Genomic DNA, 19,034 nt, shown 5'->3' on the forward strand with positions numbered 1-19,034 from the left:
TAGCTGCAAACATTTATGAATTTGACACAAGCCAAATTTGGCTAGATAGCAGTCTTTTATGGCAATTTTTCCACTTGAAAGGACACACTCTTTTCCCTTGAATTGCGAGTTATGAGGATGAGTACATAGGGATGACTATACTTAAGTATAATTCATGAAGAACTAGAGAAAACAAGGCAAATAATCCATAAACAGAAAAGGGAAATAGAGAGTTTGAAAAAAACAAATTCAGATTCTAATCGTATCATTCAACACAGATGACGCTGGAACCTGCTTTAGGTATGTTTGTTTGTTTATAATTTATTCCAGAGACTAGAACTGAGTCATAGCGATGCTTCAAGGTACCTGGTGAAGTCTAAAGTAGGCAGGGATGCCTCTGGGGGTATATTTTGGAGGAGCAGAAGCAGCTCCTCATCTAGAGTAAGTGCAGCATCACGGACTCTGTGTTAATCCATCAGTTGCGGTCAGTGTTGATAAAGTCTGGGGAAATCCTCAGTGTTGAAAGCTGCAAGTGTCTGCAGTGATGAGGGCCATTATGATCCTATTTTTTTGTTTTTCCTACACAGGAAAAGGCTACACTGAGGGGATCCATCCTGGTGCCAAGCTGTACTCAACCAGGGGAATAAAGTTTCACAGGTAAAAAGTTTCTTCAATTTTTCTATGAGGGCATCTTTAGTTTTAGTTTTTATGCCACGCAAACTTCCTGCATTGTTTTCCTTTTTGTGTGTGGGAGGGCTGTGAGCATTGGGAATTCCTAGTCTGAACATTCCTTATATTATTCTTTAAGAAGTTTCCTATAGATAGTATATAGTTAACGGTTTTGTTAAATGTGCATATATGTGATTATTGATATAACTTGACTTCTACCATTTTGATATTTATTTGTGGTTTGGTATTCTATTATTTGTTCCCTAAGTTGCAATTCTTTCCTTCTTTTGTATCTTTTGTATATATCTTAAATCTTCTCTCTTGGGGGAGCACACTTTCAACATAATTTTTATAACGGTGGTTTAGGGAGATATAAACATCTCTAAGATTTTATAATCTTTTAGTTTTAATATTTTCTGACTGCTAACAAAATGTGGAAGGGTTTCAATCATTACATCCCCTTGCCCCATTTCATATGTTATAATCACACAATACACTAATATTCTTTGAAAACTACTAATAATATGCAATATATTGTGTGATTATAACATATGTAATGAAGCAAATGTTTCCTATCTGCCCTTTGTAATTGATAGTTTTAAACAATCGAACTTCAATTTTACTGTTTTTTCTTTATCTTTATTATGCTCTTGAGCCTATCCTTTATATATTTAATTCAAACATTTTTTATTTCTAAAATTTCCATTATTTTTATTGTTTCATTTTCTCTACTGAGAACTTACATCTTTTCATTTATTTCAACTATAGTTACTATGACCTCATGGAGAATAGTTATAATTTATATCTACTTTAATGTCTTAATCTTATAAACCTAAACCCAATATCTGGGTCATTTTGGATTGGCATCTGTTGTTTTTCTTTTCTTTTCTTTTTTTTTTTTTTTTTGAGGATTAATGTCATTTCCCTCAGTGTTTGGATATTGACTAAATTTGGCTTTTACCATCAATGTTTTGAATATTAAATTGTAGATTTGGCTACAAACTTAAAGACTATAGACTATTAAAATACTTTAAAGCAGAGGTCAGCAAGCTTTTTACGTACAGAACTGGATAGTAAATCTTTAAGACTTTCCACACCCTATGGTCCTGTTGTGACAAACTGACTCTGCCATTTTAGTGCAAAGACAGCCACAAATGATCTATTAATGAATATATGTGCTGTATACAATAAAATGTCATTTACATAAAAACAGGCAGTAAGATGGACTTGGCCCACGAGCTTTAGTTTGTCAAGACTTTGCTCTTAATAATGTTGATCTATTTGTTTTAGTAGATATTTACCCTAGGTTGGTCAAGACTACAAATTCTGTCTTGGCTCTGTGATCTGTATTCCCAGCATCAGTACAGTTATCAAATGGATTTTTGGTCTGCTTCTTTGGGTGTCCTTTATGTACTGCTTTAGCTATTAGTCTGAATCTTGGGTGGTCGCTTAATCTCAGCCCAGCCTTTACATATTTCTTTGTGTCTTCTCAACACATGCTCACAAGGTTGGCAATTTTTGTGTCAGTTTAAACTGAAGTTCAGTTTTCTACAAATTTGCTGTTCTACTTTTGGTCTGTCATGTTTATATGGAGCACAGAGGTAACACCTGAACTTGTACAGTTTCATATACTCATGAGAAGTAGGATATTTCAACCTCCAGCTCTCTTCTCTTCTCTCTAGGATTTCCTCTGTACTTTCTGGCTGAAGATTTTTCCTGGTTTTGTTCTTGTTTTTTTTTTTTTCTTTTGTCCTATAACGGGCTTTTCATTTTAAACTTTAGCTGTCTGGGCCAATACCACTGTGGCAAGATGCTCTGACTAGAGTCTATGAGTAGGTTAAATCTGCAAGAGAAAAGATTATGTGTTGCTTTACCAGGTTTTAGCTTGCTTCCAAAATCCATCTTTTAGTTTACTTTTTAGAGACCTTGTGAATTATCCTGTTGGGCTCATGTAATTGCAAGTGTCCTTAAAAGACGAAAGAAGGAGGCAGAAGCCAAGACTTGGAGAGATATTTGAAGATGGTCCACCGCTGGCTTTGAAGATGGTGAAAGTAGGTATGAGCCAAGGTCTTTAGTGTCTGGAAAAGGTCAGAAAATAGATTCTCTCCTAGAGCCCTCAAAAGAGACACCTCTGTCTGACACCTTTATTAGGCTCACCAAGATAGATTTTGGAATTCTGACCTCCAGAAGTGAAAGAGAATACATTTCTATTGTTTTGAAAGGATTAAATGTAGGATAATTTGTTACAACATTATAGGAAACTGATATAATAACTTATCTATGACTACCAGAAATTGAAATATGATACGTAATTTCTTTTTTTTTTTCTTTTTCTTTTTTTTTTTTTTTTTGAGACGGAGTCTCGCTCTGTCGCCCAGGCTGAAGTGCAGCGGCCGGATCTCAGCTCACTGCAAGCTCCGCCTCCCGGGTTCACGCCATTCTCCTGCCTCAGCCTCCCGAGTAGCTGGGACTACAGGCGCCCGCCACCTCGCCTGGCTAGTTTTTTGTATTTTTTTTTTTTTTTTTTTTTTTTTTTAGTAGAGACGGGGTTTTCTGGGTTAGCCAGGATGGTCTCGATCTCCTGACCTTGTAATCCGCCCGTCTCGGCCTCCCAAAGTGCTGGGATTACAGGCCTGAGCCACCGCGCCCGGCCGTGATACGTAATTTCCAAATAATTCTAAGAAAAAATAAATACAAAACAAACATAAAACAAATAAAATTAAAATCACAAAAGAGAATGATTAAAAATACCTGTTGATATTTATTTGTTTGTCTGCAGAGGATACACATAAAACATAATCTCACAGATTAGTTAAAAATAAAGAGTTTTGAAACTCTATGCTAGGCAAAGTATAAACCAAAAGGAAATTAGATATGGCAAACATTGTTAATATTTACTTCCAACTTTCATATCCAAATCACTTTCTCACCAAGATGGCTTAATGGGACAATGCCAGATGATAACACATAAGTATAATTAGTGTCCTGGGAACAGTTTAGTTTTCTGACAGAGGCATCTGTCAGTTTTCCTCCCCATTCTTTTTTGCAGAAATATAGATGGCGTGGCAGAAACTTCAATACTCATTCTGTGTCTGATTCAAAACACTAGATGATATTAACAACTATTGCCCTCTCATTATTAAGCTGCTGAATTAGAATAAAAAATGTCTGCCTGCTGATTTTTTTATATGAGGAAAATAAAGTTCTATGTTTTTAAGTCCCTACCACACGTTTTTCTGTTCCTTGAAGCTAAACGCATTATTGATTTAATAGGAGGGCAGTAATTTTACTATCATTCAAGTGAAATTTAAAGTGAGCCATAGCATAGTAGATAAAGATAACTATGGCTTTGGAAAAAATAGAGTAACACCAACATACTATAAAAATACTGTAGTTATGTTCCTAAAATATTTTTTGAGATGCACACACACTCACACACACACATGCATATATATATACACATACATATACACCCATATGTATGAACATTTGGAATTCAAGGATAACGCAATGTCAAAGAGATGTACTGAAGTAGATTTTGAATTTCTAAAATGTATTTCCCAAGTGGACTAATATACTGATGTAATGTGCCATATTTATAAATTACAGAAAAAATGATATCATCATTTTTACCTACATGTACATAAAAAAAATGCTATATTTCAAAACACAAATGTAACTTTAAAACTCTTCAAAACTCTTGCAGTAGGCTGAAATGTCCTTGATCATGTAATTGCTATATACCATAAAACTACATTAAATATCATATTTAATGATCAAACATTTTACTTAAGATCAAGAAGATAGATGCTTGCTATTAATTATAATAGATACTAGTTTTTAATTATAATATACTGTCAGTAGCACAAAAATCAAGCAGGCATGTATCACATTTCAATTTTAGCCTTCATATACGGCCAAAATTTTCTATTAACTTTAATTTGGCTTTAGCCTTTAGAAAACAAATTTGTCAAACGTATATTTCAACATCACTTATGAATCCCCTGCACAGTTGTAAGAATGTACCTATTATTCTATTTTCATGAAAATTCTGAAATTAGTATTTATGCCTTGAAACCCAAGTTGTAGATGGAAAATCAGAAATAAATTGGTTATTTTGAAGGCCTTTGAAATGACTCCCAACATTGACTTCCTTGTATTCACTTGGGCTACAACTAGTCACTTGCTTCTAAAAAGTAATATATGGCAGAAGCAATGACTGTCTGCTCCAAAATTCGGTTCTAAAGCCGGAGATGTCCATCTTGCTCACACTCTTTCTTGCCCTCCTACCAGCTCTGACTCAACCAGCTGCCATGTTGTGAACTTCCCTAAGGAAAGTTCACATGGCCAGAAACTGAGGGTTACCTTCAGCCAGTAGCAAGCAAGGTGCTATGTTCTGAGTGTTTGTGACTCCCCGAGTACCTATGTTGAATTTTCATCACCAAGGTTATTGTATCAAAAGACACAGGTCTTTGGGAGATGATAAAGTCATAATGTCTCTGCCTTTCTAAATGGGATTACTGCCCTTACAAAAGAAGTTCCAGAGAGCGGTCTTGCCTCTTTTACCATGTGAGGACCCAATGAGAAGGTGCCACTTATGAATGAGAGAGTGGGCGCTCACCAGACACTGAATCTGCTGGCACATTGATCACAGACTTCCCAGAATCTAGAACTAAAAGAAAGAAATTTCTGTTGTTTGTCAGCCACCCAGTTTATGGCAGTTTGTCATATCAGTCCCAAAGGACTAAGACACAAACAATCAAAACCCAGGAAATGAAAACAATCTGTGAGGAAGAGACTCTAACCAATAAGAGTGGGCGTGGAAGTGATTCTTCCCCAGTTGAACGTCCAGGTAACTACAACCTAGGGGACACCTTGATTGCAGCCTGTGAAATATGCTGAAGCAAAGAACCCAGATAAGCAATGCCTTTGCTATAAAACTGAGATGACTTGGCTATAAAACCGAGATTACAAATGTTGTTTTAAGGCACTAATTTTTGACATAATTTGTTATGCAGCAATAGACGACTGTGACACTTCTCTCTTTCAGAGCAGAGTATAATGGAACAAGACATCCTGTGTCCTGCTAACATTGTGAGGTGTGAATTGACTCTTGGTCATTATTTTATGGGTAAAAATTGAACATGAAATCCCTTTAGGCAGAACGCTGGCTTACATTATGTTTTCTGTGTTTTAATTAAAATATTGTTACGACTGTATTGAAAATGTGAAAGACGGTAGTTATAGTGATATACAATACTGTTTTAGAAGTTTTCTTTTTTATTTTTTTCTAGCAAATTGTCAACATTTTCCAATCACTTAAGGTTGTATAGAGGTTTTTTCAAAGCTGTGTTTTATGGACCCACCACGTTCTGTACTTATGTGTCACGTATTTATAAAAACTAAATTCATTTAATATTTAAAATATTAATATATAGACATGTTAAATATTTTGCATTAATAATGTGAGAAAAAAGCAAATAGACAAAACCTCATATCCTTTTAATGACACTAATACATATTTTAGGTGGCAGCAAGATATGAAAATAGACTGAGCAGCATGATGATTTAATGAGCACTGGGAATATGTGAAAAGATTACAAGTAAACTAATGAAGTGAGAATGATGTGAGTCTGTCTGTTTTGCTTATTCTATGTAATATTTTATATGGCAAATAAGAGAAAGATTTATTACTTTGGGAAAGTTTTGACAAAGATATAACAAAAAAGAGAAAGGAGATTTTGAAGAGTTTAGATTCATTTTTAACACATCATTAAATAAACTGGCAAAAATATGTAGGAACATCTGTACTGATGGTACAAAAGCCAAAATGAGAACACAGGATTCGTTCCAAAGTGCAAATTAGGAATCAAGGTATATTTCCAGGAAAAGGGCTAGGTCATAAGAAAATGCTCACATCTTTCTAAACAGTTTTACAGAGTATCAAATATATGAAACTATGGTTTTATGAATATGAACCTTTCAGTTATTTTTAAATGAATATTGTAAACTACTGAATTTTGCAAATCCATTAGTTTATTCAAATCGAGTGATGTGCACAATATCTAGGACACAAAGTATTGTCTTTTTCAAAAATGACTAAGAAATTCAATTTGTCAAATAGTTCTCAAATATAAGATGATAGAATGCAAATTATGTTTTTCTTCAATAAAATCGATAAGCTTAATATGAAAACATTTGATATCAATGTTAAATATATATTGATATATGTTTGACTTTAAAATAACAGTGATAAAATTAGGCTTAAGAGTTAGACATTGAAAAATAACGGATTTATATTTTTTGATGGTATTTTAGATATAAAATGAAGATTTCTATATCTCTAGATAGCATTTTTATATAATTTTGTATATGTTTGTACAATAATTAATATATTCAAGATAATATAAAATTCAGGAAGCAGGAAAATGAAATATGCAGATATGCATTATCACTAACTCATTCTTCTGACTTTACCTAGATGTAAAAACTATTTTGAATTTAATGTTTACTATTTCATTGTTTTTTTGGGAAGAACATTTCCATACATTTATGTTTTCATGAAAACTATTATTTATACTTGTTTTTGAATGTTATAGAAATGATACTACATTTTCTTTTATTCTCAACATCATATTTTCAAGATTCATTTTGTTGGTAAGAGTAGTTTTGTTCCATTCATTTTTATTACATTTTTGTTATATTTTATATGTATAATATAATTTTTGATTTTCTTATTAATGTATCTACAGAATGTTTTCAATTTTTGTATTATAAATAATGTTGTTATGAATAGCCTTCTGCCCTGCCTGTCACCTGATGTATATATGTGTGTATGTGTGTATGTACGTATATATAACATATATAATACATATATATGTATCATTATGTAACTAAGATTGAAATTGCGTGGTCATAGGTTGTATACATGATCCGTTTTATCAAACAAGTTCAAATTATTTCCCAAGGTGGTTGTACCAATTAAACTTGCATTAGTTGTGCTTGAGGATGCTATTTTTCCACCTCTTTACCTGTACTTTGCTTGAGGCCTATCTAGAGGTTGTAGAAAATGTCATCTCATTGTAGCTCAATTTCCATTTACCAGATTATTAAGAAAGTATAGCATATCTTCATAGGTTTATTTGTCATTTGAATTTCCTCTTCTATGAAGTGCTTGTTTATATCTATTGCCCTTTGTGTAGCTTATCTTTAGTACACATTTTAAAACAATTATCAAATCTTATCAAAACAATTTGTCTTCCCCTTAAAGCTGAACAGTTTTAAACTGAGAAAAGCTATAACCTTGAAAAATTGTTTTCTCAAAATATTTTTCTTTTAGCTTAACTGAAAATAAGTTTATTCACATAATGAGGTGAGATTTCAAGGCAAAAAAACATAGCATTTCTCACTTACATTTTTTGAGGAATAATATTTTATATATTGTGTCACAAAAACAAAATATAACATATGAAAACATTTTAAAAATTATAAAGTTATAGTAAAATGTAAGTCTTGTTATTGTTAATTTATCAAACTTGAACTTATAGATGATTGCCTGTGGACAGTTGTGCCTTGAAAGCAAAATGTACACTATTGTATTGCCAGCAGAAGTCTCACAATTAGGAAGCATCTATTAAATCCATTTCCAAGTCAGTTCTTGCAGTACTGGCAGTTTACTTCCACAGTGGTAGAAGTGTCTTATACTGCAGGCAGCATTTGGTTGCCTTGAAAAGAATTGTACCTTGGAGTCAGCATCTGTTTCAGGGGCTTGGTGCAAAACTTCGAGTATAATCCTAGATAGAATATTAAATCAAAATAGTTCTGAGACTCCTACTATTGAGAAACATCATTATAATATACACTAAGTAAGCATTTATAATGCCATCATAAAGTCTCATGGGTAAATGTCTAGAAAACAATTCTTATTGCAGCAATGTTTACCCAGGATTTTGTCTCTTTCGGATGTGATTTGCAGCCCCAAATACACTTTAAATCAGTGATTTAGTCTCTAGAAGAACCCAGGTAATAAATGAGTTAGGTCATTAGTGAGATGTGTTATCAGTGATTCACACCTCATGTGTATAGCGTGCTTTGGAGAACTCCTAATTGCAATGCTGGGAATCTTGCCCTCCAAACACAACTACGCAAGATCATTGTGATTCAGAGTACTGACCTGCTTTGGCATAAGGTATATTCGTGTAGTACAAATCATCTATATTTACAAAATATATCAATTCTCCTCTCGAAACTACCTCTCTCACATTTCCTCAATAATAAATTTATCATTGTGAAGCCACTTTCTTCTTGGGAGGCATAGCTATTTAATGTGACGTTAGGAATTTACCCTCAAGACAGCTACATTGAGAATATGATGAGAGAAAAAATATTCAGCTTTTTCAATGCAGAAAGCCTTATTTGAAAGACACCTTGCATCCATGGAACACAGGGAACACTGCCCTGTAGGTGGTTTTATATCATTGTAATAAAGAAATTTGAGACTCGGAGATATGAACAGATGATAAGGATGGTGTCATTATTGCTTGGAAAGAAGTTATTTCCTAATTTCTTTTTCCCACTCACCTGATAAACAATATAGTATGTTTTTTCTTTCTCTGATCGTAGGTGCATTTCAGTTGCCCATGAGTGTTCTTGCAGTAAAAATTAGTATTATATAGTGATATACATAACTATGTAATAGTAAATTACATTTATTATAAGTCATAATTTTTAATGTTAATTAAATAAAATCACCCTTACAATTAGATATTCATATCACCATTTCAGAGATACTTAGAGGTCTTTTTGAAGGGAAAGTGTAAGATTTTTCATGTCACTTTTAATGCTATCAAAAATTAGATTAATTATAAACTATTTTAGTTGTAGCTAAAAACTAGCTATACTGTGCCAAAGAATAGGGGATTTAAATTGCTGTTGTCACTTGTATTATCCATCAAATTGAGAAAGAATAACAGAGAGGAAAACATTATATTTGCTTGGGAATTTAACTGTAAATTGAGAATTTCTATGGCAAAAAGATTGACCCTGGGGAGAAATTGGTAATGGTTACACAATTTCTTTCAGGTGGTGATGAAAATGTTCAAAAGCTGATTATGTGATGGTTGTAGAATTCTGTGAATGTACTAAAACCCACAAAATTTTGCACTTTAAAAGAACAAAATTGAACGGTATGTAAGTTATCTTTTTGTCTTTCCAACAGTGGAAACAATAGTGGCACCAACTTATGAAAAAAAAAAAAAAAAAAAACCCGGCCGGGCACAGTGGCTCATGCCTGTAATCCCAATTTAGGAGGCCGAGGCAGGCAGATCACGAGGTCAGGAGATTGGGACCACCATCCTGACTAACATGCTAACTTGTGTGTGGTGGCGGGCACCTGTAGTCCCAACTACCTGGGAGCCTGAGGCAGGAGAATGGGCGTGAACCCAGGAGGCAGAGCTTGCAGTGAGCTGAGATCACCTCACTGCACTCCAGCCTATGCGACAGAGCGAGACTCTGTCTCAAAAAAAAAACCCAGCAACTTCTCTTTAACATAATAATTTCTTTCTTGAGATTATACAATCTGGAGAAAAAGAAATACTGTCATAAAAGTTAATAATATCTAGTAAAAAATACAGCCTCATGAGAAGAAATATTATTTGCAAATATTAGAATACTTTTACATAAATGCATGCTTTAACCCTTTAAATGATACGAAATGCTTAGATCATAATGATTTAAAAATATTTCTAAATAAATAATCACTTTCTTATCAAAATGCCATTGATATTTCTATAAGAAAATCATTCAAATCTCAAGTGCTAAATTAATTGCCCAAAGACATAACACTTTCACATAACAGAATATAGAATAAAAAGAAGGGAAATTACTGCTATAATTAATGTCTTATTAAGGCCATTAATATGAATTATTATATTTTTCTGAAAAAGCAAGCAGTGTGGTAAATTTTGGAATAAAATAGAATTAAACAGCTTTAATTGATTTATCAACTTTCCCTCACATATGCATTAATATAAAATGACTTCAAATATTATACAATCTCCCATTTTACCTTGAGGGATATTTTCAAAAAAGTAAATTTTTGTCAAATTAAATGTATTACATTTAGAGTTGTAGATTATATCATGAAGGACCTATTTATAATATCTGAAATATATGTTTGGATATATAACATCAAATCAACATTTATTTGGGGTATTGTTCTAAAAATCATAAAACATATAATATATAATTTTTTAAGTAAATAATTTCTATGTAATATATCATTATAAAAAGAATTATAAATAAAGGCAGTATATTATAATTCTGTATGAAAAAAAGTGTACTTTAGGACAAAGAAAAACTGAATCTGACTGAGTCTTATCATGCACGTCTGTGTGAAGAGACCACCAAACAGGCTTTGTGTGTGCAATAAAGCTTTTCAATCACCTGGGTCCAGGCGAGCTGAGTCCGAAAAGAGAGTCAGCGAAGGGAGATGAGGGTGTGGCCATTTTATAGGACCTGGGTAGGTAAAGGAAAATTACAGTCAAAGGGGGTTTGTTCTCTGGCGAGTAGGAGTGGGGAACACAAGGTGCTCAGTGGGGGAGATTTTTAAGCCAGGATGAGCCAGAAAAAGGACTTTCACAAGGTAATATCATCACTTAAGGCAAGGACCGGCCATTTTCACTTCTTTTGTGGTGGAATGTCATCAGTTAAGGCAGGGCAGGGCATTTGCACTTCTTTTGTGATCCTTCAGTTACTTCAGGCCATCTGGGCGTATACATGCAAGTCACAGGGGCTCAGAGGCCTGACAAGTCTTACATACATTTCTAATCTACTCTATTGTTGAGGGGCCTATTCATTCTGAAAGAATCAGCTTGCCCATATATGCCTCTGTACATTCATCACACTATACTCCCGGTGAAGGGTATTCATCCACCCTATATCCATCTGTCAAGTTTCTACTTAAGACTGAATCAATATTCTTCAAAAACTCAAGTACTCTTGGCTGGCTTATGCAATAAAAAAAATACCACTAATATTCTAGCTAATACTGAAGGGTGGCGTGATGAATTCACACAGTCACTGAGAGCAGGGAAACCAGGAAAATGGTTTAATGTTTCACTGAAGCTCCACCTCAAGGATTGTGACATTACTAGAAGATTACATACATGATCAGAGATGCAAGATCAAGAATGATGGGAAAAATAATGAAGGAAGGTGGTCTTTAATGAGCAGAAGTTCCGAATGAATGGGGCTAAAATGTGTAAGTGATCTAAAAATAGCATGTCAAAGTGCAACAGATGTCCTTCTATTGGACACAGATAACAATTGAAATATTTGTATTATAAGACTACTCTCATTTCTTTCAAATGATTTGCCTACTACATTCAGTCTATCTTCTGTTTTATTCAATTTTCTCATATTGCTTTCCACATTTTCTGGAGATACCAACGCTTCTAAGACATGATCCTAAGCCATTGATGAATTATATATGTACACATATACATTTTTTTGACAACTTCTAGGTTGGCTTACTCATTTAATATTTCTACCTTGCCTATTTTAAAAGATGCTGTTATGCCCAGACCGTTTATTCCCCGAAGAAGACCACCAGAGTCCAGAGTCAAAGCTAAGCAGCAAGGATCTTTATTACAGGTTCGAACCTGGAACTCTCCCTCGCTCGCGAAACGAGACGGGCAGGAGAGCTCCCCCACTGAGCTCCGAGCAGTGTTATATAGTCTAAGAAAAGTGGGCATAGAGTTATTATACAAATCAGATATATGATTGGCTAGTGTTTGAACAAGGCGATTTGGCTAACTATGATTGGTTCCCGCCATTTCTGATATTTCGGTTCAACCTTTGAGGCGGGAGAGCAGGTTTATGGCAGCAAGAGTTTATCTTACTTAAACACGTCTTGTGACCTTGCCTCAGAACTTACAAAATCTCTGGTACGTGCAGAAAAACAGGTACTCACAGAACTTATGAAATCTCTGGTATGTGCAAGGATTAGAGAGCAGAACAAAGGGTGTAGCGGGGGGGCGGGTACACATCTATCTTTGTGTCCTTTCAATGCATCATCATAACTTTGATTCATTTGCCATTATCTTTTGAGTTTACGAAGGCAGTATATACCTGTGGTGCTAGAAATAGTCAATCAGTCTCCAGAAGTGGGTATGAAGACATGAAAGATCATGCACACTTGCCAAGACCAGCTCGGTCAGGGAGACCCTAACCCAATGGCACTAGAGGAATTAAAGACACACACACAGAAATACAGAGGTGTGAAGTGGGGAATCAGGGGTCTCACAGCCTTCAGAGCTGAGAGCCCCAAACAGAGATTTACCCACATATTTATTAACAGCAAACCAGTCATTAGCATTGTTTCTGTAGATATTAAATTAACTAAAAGTATCCCTCATGGGAAATGAAGGGATGGGCTGAATTAATTGCAGCAGGAACACGCCCTTAAGACACAGATCGTTCATGCTAATTGTTTGTGATTTAAGAATGCCTTTAAGCGGTTTTCCTGCCCTGGGCGGGCCAGGTATTCCTTGCCCTCATTCCTGTAAACCCACAACCTACCAGCTTGGGCGTTAGGGCCATTATGGACATATCACAGTGCTGCAGAGATTTTATTTATGGCCAGTTTGGGGGCCAGTTTATGGCCATATTTTGGGGGGCTTGCTCCCAACACACACTAAATGACCAGTTTAGTCAGTGATACAATTGCCTGTCTAAGTATAGAGACAGAATCTCAGAAAATAATTATTAGGTTCTTCAAGTCTCCATCATTGCTCCTACAAATATTGTCATTTGGAAATTAATTCTTTAGAAAGGCTTGTGACCAGATCAACTATTATTAAATACAACATTAATTCCTCATAAGATATAAAGAGACACCAAAAATGAGATTTTTAAAAAATTAACTATTTTTAAAATGTAAAGTTATTATGACTAAACTAAAAATCACTTGTTAGAATAAGTTTATATGATCATAATTAAAAGTCTAGTGTTTTAACCTAAATGCCAATAAAATAAATAAGTTAATATTTATGTGTGTGGATATACAGATGGAATTTGAAAAAAAAGTAATGTAAAATGTTAAAAAAGTCAGAATTATAACTAGATATTTAGTCAGTTGTTAGAACAGTTGACAACTGACTAATAAAATATGCTGTTTATTTAATTTGGATATCTTATCACTGTAAAACATATTGCAAAGTTGGAACATATCATAAATTGGGTTACTTTTCTAAACAATCTCCCATTCCTCTCTGGGTAGTAACCACCAAATTTATGGCATTGGCATTTAGATTCAAATAGTAATGTAGTGAGAATAGTTTCTTTTTATCTTATTCTTTGGTGTGCTAGCCTCTTATGAGGAATTTAAGATTATGTTTTTGTTTCTAGACACAGCCTGATTTATCCTTTAAAAATAAGCACAATTTCTTATTTTGACAGGAAGTAAGCACATGTTTTATCAAAGCCAAGAATCCTGTCACACTCTTTTCCACAAATTTGTGTTGGTACACAGATAATGTGGATCATTAATATATGTCAAATAGAGATTGCCTTTTAATTATTGATACTAAAAGATTTATTTTTAAGAGCAATTTCAATGTTAAGGATCACCAAACACCAAAACCACTAGATGAGTTAAAGATAAATTTCTCCCCAAGCTGATGATTCATATATCTCATCACAAAATAAGGCATTTATTTTTAAATGCAGTAGACATGGTTTCGTGATTAAGGTTAATGACACAGCTTATTGCTATTCAAATCTCACTGAGGCAATTTCAGGAGCAAGGTGCTAGTGAGAAGCAGCTACCGGTATTTAATAGAGCACCACAACGAAACATTACAAACTACAGTGTGCTGCTCATATAGGACTTCTGATTCGCCTTAAAGGAGCCAGGGCCTTCAGCCTTTTACATGGCATAAACATACATAATGTCAGAGGAAAAAAAAGAAAAAAACTGAAAAAATAACAGCCTGAACAAATGAGAAAATATATGATGAAAAAAGCAGCTGGATCTCACTTTCTTTTCTACTCAAAAGAAAATTTGAACCTCAGGAAAATATCTTAGGAAATCATTGCAATGATGCATGTCTAATGGATAGGAAACATAGAGTATAGCTATTGCAAAAAGCAATTGACCTTTGAGGTAAAATGAAAAAAACCTGCTATTGTGTTCACAAAAAGGAATTGGACCTACAACTGCCTACATGCTGGTGTATAATAAAGGGATTTTACATGGAAATTTGCTCAGGCTTAAATTTTCTTACCATATTCTATGCAAAGTTGAAAATAGAAATCAAACTGTAGACAAGAAGTTAAATGTAAAGACAATTCAGTCCGCAATATACTTAGTCTCCAAGAGATTACCCTGTGTCAAAATAGTGGGCAGAGCAGACTTCACTAGTTTCAGAAAAATAAATGTCTCCATTCTATTGTCTTTTTCACTTGTCACATACAAGGTGACTATAACTATGGCAAAGAGAAGAGAGATATGTTTCTCACACTGCTATAAAACTTAGTTGAAATTGGTAGAGGCATTGGGATCCACATTCACTTTTCAAGTGGCCAGAAACGCAGCTCTGGCTGAGAGTGAGGTGACGTGACTCAGTTTTGTGAGGTCCCAGACTCTAAGGGTCTGTGTCTATTAAAATCTTTCTGCTAAATTTTTTTAATGATATGCATTACTCTTTAACATAGCAAAACTTACCAAGACCCCCAACATAAGACCTTTACCTATCTTGCAGCCTCAATACTTTCATTACTCCCTGCTCTTCAGCTATATAGGATATTTGATGCATTGCAAATAGATTACGTTGTGGTTCAAGTTCTTTAATTTCCCCAAAACAGTCTGCAAACTTTTGAGTCACCAAAGTTATCAAAATAACATGTACGTATTAAATCTCACCTTAAACATCAAGCCCTCATTTTGTGAACTCCAGAAAGACATTGTTAATTGCACTTTATACACACTTTTATAGCACACTGTATTTTCCTATTCATTACATCAAAATTCTTGTAATTTTATTTACTCTGTTTTCCCTGTTTTACAAGGCTCCATGAGGGCAGGGGAAAACATCTATTTTGGTTACTACTGTATACCCCCATCACACTGCACAATACTGGATTTAACTGAATTCGATCAGTTCCATGAGGTAGTAAGCTAGTGTTACAGACACACAAGCTGTTCTTTATCTTCCAGTGCCCAGTGTGTCTGAGTCCCTACCTAAGTTCCTCTTTAATTTTCAGTTTCCTTGGTCAGTCCACCTAAATTTTCTGAATTATTCTCAGTATCTTTATTTCCTTAGCTATATAACAACTCTGTGGTGGACGAGAGGTTGGGATGCAGAGGGCAGAGAATATAGTTTTCAAAGTTATATCTTTCTATGATTTATGGAAATATGTATGCTGAAAGAAAATTAATAAATGACAGTAAGATTTTCAGGTAATCTGTAAAAACATATCTACCCTACAATGTAATTATACTGGTAAGGGCGCCCACTTTGAAATTTTAAAATTTATTTGCCAAGTGGACTAATCTATATCATATAAATCTTGTCATAATTTATAGAAATTTATCTCACCAAAGAGTCCACTTTATGTTTCAAAGACTAAAATACTTCTGAAATTTTGGAAACCAACTCTGTAAGACTGAGTCATATAAAATGCCAAACAACAGTGGATTGACAAGACAGAAGGCTATTCCTGTCACATAAAGTAAGTTTTGAGGTAACCAATTTAGCTTCACAAAAATTCTAAGCTTTTTAGGCCAGGTGTGGCGGCTCATGTCTATAATCTCAGCACTTTGGGAGGCTGAGATGGGAGGATTGCTTGATCACAGGCGTTCGAGACTAGCCTGGGCAACATGGTCAAACCTTGTCTCTACTAAAAATACAAAAATTAGCTGGATGTGTTAGAACACGCCTGTAATCTCAGCTTCTCCGGAGGCTGAGGCATAAGAATCACTTGAACCTGGGAGACAGAGGTTGCAGCAAGCAGAGATGGCACCACTGCACTCCAGCCTTCCAGCTGGGTGGCGGAGTAAGACTCTGTCTTAAAAAAACACAGAAAATTTGAAGCTCTTTAAAACTGTATGCATTATGTTTTCCCTTCATTCTAAGCATGCAGTTTTTACCTCATGATTAAAGATAGCTAATCCAGCTTCAATCATCACAACTGCTGTCATTGTTAATACTGAATGCCAACTAGATTGAATTGAAGAATGCAAAGTATTGATCCTGGGTGTGTCGGTGAGGGTGTTGCCAAAGGAAATTAATGTTTGACTCAGTAGCCTGAGAAAGGCAGACCCACCCTTAATCTGTGTGGGCACCATCTAATCAGCTGCCAGCATGGCTAGAATATAAAGCAGGAAGAAAAACATGAAAAAACTAGAATGGCCTAGCCTCCCAGCCTATATCTTATTCCCGTGTTGGATGTTTCCTGCCCTCTAACAGGGGACTCCAAGTTCTTCAGTTTTGGGACTTGGACTGGCTCTCCTTGCTCCTCAAGAACTGATAGGATATACAGATATATATCAAAATAACTGATTGGAGATATATATATATCACCACAGACACTTAACATCAGCCACAAAAGCAACCTGTAGGAAGACTGCACCCTGCAAGGCCATAGGGGCAGAGCTGTTGAAGACCACGGGAACCCATCTACTGCATCAGTATGACTTGGATGTGAGACACGGGGTCAAAGGAGATAATTTTGAAATGTTAAGATTGGACTGCCTGATAGATTTCACACTTGCATGCACCCTGTAGTCCCTTTGTTTTGTCTAATTTCTCCCATTGGGAGCTGCTGCATTTACCCAATATGTGGACCTCCAGCTTGCTTTTGACTTTACAGGCTCATAGGCAGAAGTGACTTGCCTTGTCTCAGATGAAACTTTGGGCTGTGGACTTTTGAGTTAATGCCAAAATGAGTTAAGACTTTGGGGGACTGTTGGGAAGGCATGATTTGTTTTGAAATGTGAGGGCATGAGATTTGGCAGGGGTCTGGGGTGGAATGATATGGTTTGGCTCTGTCCCCACCCAAATCTCATCTTGAATTCCCACATGTTGTGGGAGGGACCTGGTGGGAGGTAATTGAATCATCGGGGGACAGGACTTTGCAGTGATGTTCTCGTGACAGTGAATAAGTGCCACAAGATCTGTTGGTTTTAAAAAGGGGACTTTCCCTGCACAAGCTCTCTTTTTCTGTCTGCCACCATATGAGATGTGCCTTTCACCTTCCATCATGGTTGTGAGGCCTCCCCAGCCACGTGGAACTGTCTAAGTCCATTAAACCTCTTTGTTTTGTAAATTTCCCAGTCTTGGGTAGGTTTTTAACAGCAGCATAAAAATGGACTAATACCACTGCCATAACCATTTCCTTCCAGCAAGAAAATTAAAGAACATAGTGGAAAAAATGGTACATGCTAGCCAGCTGCTAAGATTCCCCAAATTGCCGCTTTCACATATATACCATTGGCAAGAAGTTATTCACACAGGAAGCAAGAGAGGATAGACAGCAAGAAAGAGTGGGCTATTACTATCTATTCTGGGCAGACAAATGGAAAACAATTATAGGAGGGGATGGAGTGGGAGTGGGGTACTAGCAGAATTTGCCATTGCAGCTAATTTCAAAGTTAAAACTCATAGTAAAAGTCTGAGTAATTAAAAAGCAAGATTGGCATTATATTTCATTTAATAGGGTACATTAAAATTTACTTGGTACACAATATACCTAATTTTCCTACTAAATAATTTGAAGAAAATGAAGCAGGAAGACACTTCATAGTAAATATAAAAATACTAAATGCAATATTGTGTTCCCATTCATTATTAACATTTAGGAGGAAATTATAAGTATAAAAGTGTCATAACTAACATAATCTATGTATATTAGTAAAATAAATGAGAACATTACATGTAAAAAATGTTACCATATGTTAACCCCGTCTCTACTAAAAAGTACAAAGAATTAGCTGGGCATAGTAGCGGGCGCCTGTAGCCCCAGCTACTCAGGAGGCTGAGGCAGTAGAATGACGTCAACCCGGGAGGCGGAGCTTGCAGTGAGCCGAGATCTCGTCTCTGCACTCCAGCCTGGGGCAACAGAGGAAGACTCCGTCTCAAAAAAAAAAAAAAAAAAAAAAAAAATTACTATATGTTAAGTTTAAACTCTGTAAGTTTTGTTTGTTTGTTACTGCTATTAGCTATTGAATTTATTCCCTTCTATCGATATCTACACTAGGTTAGTACAGAATTCAGGCAAAAAAAGTGAATGTAAACATGATTTATATTATGATAGTTATATTTAAGTTTATCTTACTTATCTTCTAGCTACATTTACCAAAATCATATTTATATCACTACATTATA

The 19,034-nt window shown here is 35.1% G+C and overlaps 1 long non-coding RNA gene across 5 annotated transcripts in view; it reads left to right on the top strand.

The window, feature by feature from the left end:
- Positions 1-19,034, top strand: part of LOC139355780 (uncharacterized) — a 98,353-nt gene that overhangs the window by 69,613 nt on the left and 9,706 nt on the right. For 2 of the 5 annotated variants that reach the window (XR_011606821.1, XR_011606822.1), the window contains exons 3-4: positions 567-636; positions 2,558-3,157. This is a non-coding gene — a long non-coding RNA (uncharacterized lncRNA). Of the gene's footprint in view, positions 1-566; positions 637-2,557; positions 3,158-5,698; positions 7,299-19,034 lie in introns of those variants that run through there. The other 3 variants (XR_011606824.1, XR_011606825.1, XR_011606823.1) reach the window with 3 other exon arrangements.

This window comes from Macaca nemestrina, chromosome 8, assembly GCF_043159975.1.
Source record: "Macaca nemestrina isolate mMacNem1 chromosome 8, mMacNem.hap1, whole genome shotgun sequence".
Classification (NCBI taxonomy): domain Eukaryota; kingdom Metazoa; phylum Chordata; class Mammalia; order Primates; family Cercopithecidae; genus Macaca; species Macaca nemestrina.